This window comes from Myotis daubentonii, chromosome Y, assembly GCF_963259705.1.
Source record: "Myotis daubentonii chromosome Y, mMyoDau2.1, whole genome shotgun sequence".
In the NCBI taxonomy this organism is placed as follows: domain Eukaryota; kingdom Metazoa; phylum Chordata; class Mammalia; order Chiroptera; family Vespertilionidae; genus Myotis; species Myotis daubentonii.
In genome coordinates this window covers 8,953,137-8,958,528 of record NC_081862.1, presented here as the reverse complement: position 1 = coordinate 8,958,528, position 5,392 = coordinate 8,953,137, and positions in this window count along the sequence as shown.

Below are 5,392 nucleotides of genomic sequence, written 5' to 3'. Positions count from 1 at the left end.
AAACCTTCCATTGTATTTTTTATTGTAGCTATTATCAATTTTTTTCATTTTTCCTTGATTCTTACATAAGTTGTGGATTTCCCAGGCATCTGGTGTATGGACTTTATGATCCTTATTCTGAATTCTTTTTCAAACATTTTGTATGCCTCCATTTAGTTGAGTTTCCCTTCTCGGCAATTCCTCCTTTTCTCTCCTTTGGGGTTTGTTTGTTTGTATCACCATTTTACCCATCATTGCAGAACCCAGGTGCCAGGGTGCGGGTGGCCAATGGCCACAGAGTGGATCGGCAATTCAATTGTGCACTCCAAGACTCACAGGAGGTAGTGGAGGTGGTTGGGGGCTGCAGTCCCGGTGTCCGTGGGTCTGCTGTTGCCATAAATGGTCTTTGGCCAGAGTGGCTCTAGGATCTCAGGTGATGTCTGAGGCCCATCTGGGTGGAGGTGAGGCTGGGTTCCTAGTCATAGCAGCTCTCTCCTTCAAGATGGCTTGTTTTCTTAGAACCATATTTAACAAAACAGTGTATAACATAAAAATACTAAAGATTGTGCAAGAAGCCTATTAGAAATAGAATGAAGAAACAAATCAGAACTATGTAAATACAGAGTTGCAGTCATACTGGACATTTTTTCTTTCATTTTAACTACAGAAATAATAAAAGTAAGAAATCTGAGAGTTGGTAGAGGAGGAATAAAGTACCTAATCATTTTGAATGAATGATTTTTGTTTTAAAAAATAGTTTATGTAAGACATGTACCCTGGAAATAATGAAATAGATGTTGTCAAAACAAAAATGGAGTAACAGACACATTCTAAAAAGTAATCCACATTGCCCAGTCAGTATTGCTCAATAGTTGAGCATAGAATTGTGAACCAAGATGTCTCATCATCTCTTCCTGGTTAGGACACATGCCTAGGGTGCTGGCTGGTCCACCAGTATGAGACATTTAAGGAAGCCGCTGATCAATATATTTCTCTTTCATCTCTGTTTCCATCTCTCTATCCCTCTCACTTTCTCTCTCTCCAGAAAACCAAGAATAAGCCTATTAAAAGACAAGAATGGGATGTATGTTTTTTTTTTTCCTGGAATGTGAGACATTTTAGTGCTTATTACTAAAGGTCTTTGGAGAACTTTTATTAACCAACATATATGGTTCTGTGTTGAATACTTCAAAGGAATATTGTCAATAATGAAGTGTTTCATAAACTTACCATGAAAAAGGATTCTATCATATTTGCATGAAATGCTTTGTTTGGGAGAAGAATTTGAGGTAGATCTTGATTTTAGTTGCAATAATAAGTAGGTTTCAAACAGTGTTTCATTTGTTCAGGTCAAATGTTATGTAGTGTTCATATTATGTGTACTGTTTAGTCTGTGGGTGGAAAAACAATTAAAGTAGACTACACCAAGAAACCATCTTTTCAAAGTGGGGGTGGGGAGAGGGCACCACTTCCATCAAGAAATAGAGGCGATATAAGAAGTCTGAGAAGTGAAAGAGGAGGAAGTAAGAGAAGCAAAAGGATATCCTTCAGGTGGAAATAACTTAGGTAATGTTTCAAAATCTAGGGATAGTAGGAGATCTGACTTAGGTAAACACATAATGCAATATGCAAATAAGTTATCATAGGCTTCTGTACATGAAGCCTATGTGATCATATTAACTCCTATAAATTCAATAAAGAGTGCAGAAACTGTCAGTAACTCAAATGTTTTTTAAAAAATTAAAAAATAAAAGATATGAGCATGAAACCATTATTTATGTGAAAACAGTGACATTCAATGAAGAGATACACCTCAATTTCATTCATATCTTTCAAAGCAATAGAAATGATACCATTCATTAGATTGAGAATGTATACTGATGATCAATATGATTTGTAATTGCTAAAGAGGTATAGCACTTATAATAATGAATGAAATATGTAATGTGTAAAAAAAACTCATAATGACTTACAGGGATAGAATTTAAACCTCAAGCTAAATTCAGTCTATTTTAGCATTACATTTGCCTCTAGTCACTTCAACAGTTCTCCGAAGAACTCAATTCTATTGATCTTATGTTAGAATGTTACACTTTAGGAACAAGAACCTATGTAGGTTTAAAGTGAGGATTCATACTTATTGAACTACAATAATTAGTTCTGAAAGTACACTTCTTTTGTCTGAAAAAAGGACATCAGTTCACCTTGGAAAATACCCACTGTAATAAAAGTTCATATGAGGATGCTCATAGTTCTTCTTTCACAATACAAATTAGAAAATTGGAAGATAAGCCTATTTTCTATTTAAAAATGAAAAAAAAAATGCTTTCACACAGTGAAGTATTATACAGCTATAAAAATGGATTCCGAAGATGGTGGCGATATAGGTAGACACGTCCCAGGTCGTGTCCTGGAGCAAATGGAATAAGCAGCTGAAACTAATAACACCCACCCCAAATTGGCGAAATTACTCAGCTGGTGAGATGGTTTGCGGCCAGGAAGGGAAGAACTCCCCTAGAAAGGTAAAAAACAAAAACAAAAAAAAACAAAAATAAAACAGGGATCAGGGAAGGAAAGTTGCCACACCTCTGAGCCCAGAGGTTCAAAGGGAGACCACATGGCAGACAGGCGAGTCCCTTGGGACAGGCACAGCCCCTGACTGGGGAAAGGAGATCCTAGGGATTCCTGGCACAGGGGGATTTGACATCTGGGTTCTGTGACCATGCAGGACTGAGCCTAAAGGGGCAGCCTAAAGAGCTGACCAGAGCATGCAGTGCCAGTAAATGAAGAGCTTACAGAAACTCAGCCCTCCCCATTTCCGCAGCCTGCAATTGTTTGTTTGTTTTCACTGAATCCTGTTCATAAGGCATTTCGGATACAGACACTCACCTGTGCTGAAGAGAAGGAGAAGGTGTAGACACGTGGAATCTGGGGAGAGCCTAGGATAGAGGGAGGGCCAGGAGAGGTGGCAGCGAATTGTGTGCTGAAACACCCCTGGACCCAGGATCTGGGCAGTCATTCTTTCTGGATGGTGGGACTCCTCTACCTAGCCCCCAGGTAAGGAGCACAGCCACACCCAGATTCCACCCTGAAGGAGATCAAGGATTAAAATAATCTGATCAGTTCCTGGGAGTTAACAGGGTCTGGCCTATAGAGGGATTTTCAATCCCAGCAATAACACAGAGCAGGGTAATGATTAAAGAACCAGCTCTGGACAGTTGACCTCCCCAAACCAGTTTTAAGTGCAATCAAGAAAATAAACCCTTGCTACTGGAAAGAAAAGCCATATAGCATCAGAGGCCAACCCAAAAACTGCCTCCCAGAGGCTGAGCCACAAACTGACTCTTAGCTAAACACAAATTAAGGCAGTCTGGGACACTAATACGGCCTGCTTTAAAATCAGGATTGTGGTTTACAACACAGAGGAACAGTGTATCCCCGGGAAATTCAACATTCTCCTGAATACCTGGCAGGACCAAGGCGAGCCAGACTGATGAGTAGAATAACCGAAGGACCTTCACTACTGCAATTTTTTTTTTCTTTTTCACCTTTTAACTAAGAGACCAATTTTTTTTCTTATTTTTCCAACATCTGATTTTACCCTTTTAATTACTACATTTTATTTTTAACCAGTATTATTACTGCTACCATTTTACCATTTTTTTTAATTTTTTTTTATTATTAGTTAAGGTATTACAAATGTGTCCTCATCCCCCCCATTAACCCCCAACCTCCCCCCCCCCACACGCACACAAACTCATGCTCCCATCCCCCCGTTGTCCATGTCCATTGGTTTGGCTTATATACATGTATACAAGTCCTTCTGTTGATCTCTTCCCCTTACCCCCGCCCTCCCCTACTTTCCTTCTGGGGATTGATAGCCTGATCGCTGTTTCTCAGTCTTTGGATCTGTCCCTTTTCATCAGTCTATGTTGTTCTCTATAATCCACAAATGAGTGAGATCATGTGGTATTTATCTTTCTCTGATGGCTTATTTCACTTAGCATAATGCTCTCCATTTCCATCCATGCTGTTGCAAAAGGCAAGAGTTCCTTTTTTTTTACCGCAGCATAGTATTCCATTGTGTATATGTACCACAGTTTTCTAATCCACTCATCTGCTGATGGGCACCTAGGCTGTTTCCAAATCTTAGCTATGGTGAATTGTGCTGCTATGAACATAGGGGTGCATATATCCTTTCTAATTGGCGTTTCTGGTTTCTTGGGATATATTCCTAGTAGTGGGATCACTGGGTCAAATGGGAGTTCCATTTTTAGTCTTCTGAGGTAGCTCCATACTGTTCTCCACAGTGGCTGCACCAGTCTGCATTCCCACCAGCAGTGCAAAAGGGTTCCTTTTTCTCCACATCCTCTCCAACACTTGTTGTTTGTTGATTTGTTGATGATAGCCATTCTGACAGGTGTGAGATGATAACGCATTGTCGTTTTGATTTGCATCTCTCGTATAATTAGTGACTTTGAGCAGGTTTTCATATGTCTTTCGGCCTTCTGTATGTCCTCTATCGAAAAGTGTCTATCTAGGTCCATTGCCCATTTTTTTATTGGATTGTTTATCTTCCTTTTGTTAAGTTTCATGAGATCGCTGTAAATGTTGGAAATTAAACCCTTATCGGTGGTATCATTGGTAAATATGTTCTCCCATGTAGTGGGTCTTCTTGTTGTTTTGTTGATGGTTTCCTTTGCTGTGCAAAAGCTTTTTATTTTGATGTAGTCCCATTTGTTTATTTTCTCTTTAGTTTCCATTGCCCTAGGAGCATTATCAGAGAAGAAATTTCTTCGGCATATGTTTGCGATTTCGCTGCCTGTGGATTCCTCTAGTATTTTTATGGTTTCCCGTGTTACATTTAAGTCTTTTATCCATTTTGAGTTTATTTTTGTGTATGGTGTGAGTTGGTGATCTAGTTTCATCCTTTTGCATGTATCTGTCCAATTTTCCCAACACCATTTATTGAAAAGACTGTCTTGACTCCATTGTATGCTCTTGCCTCCTTTGTCGAATATTAATTGGGCATAGTGGTTTGGGTCGATTTCTGGGGTCTCTATTCTATTCCATTGATCTATATGTCTGTTCTTGTGCCAGTACCAAGCTGTTTTAAGAACAGTGGCTTTGTAATACAGTTTGATATCTGGTATTGAGATCCCACCTACTTTGTTCTTTCTCAGGATTGCTGCAGCTATTCGGGGTCTTTTTTTATTCCAGATGAATTTTTGGAACGTTCGTTCTAGATTTGTGAAATATGCCGTTGGTAATTTAATGGGGATTGCATTGAATCTATAAATTGCTTTGGGTAGTATGGACATTTTGATGATGTTGATTCTACCAATCCATGAACACGGTATATTCTTCCATCTGTTTATGTCTTCCTCTATCTCTTTTTTCAGTGTCCTGTAGT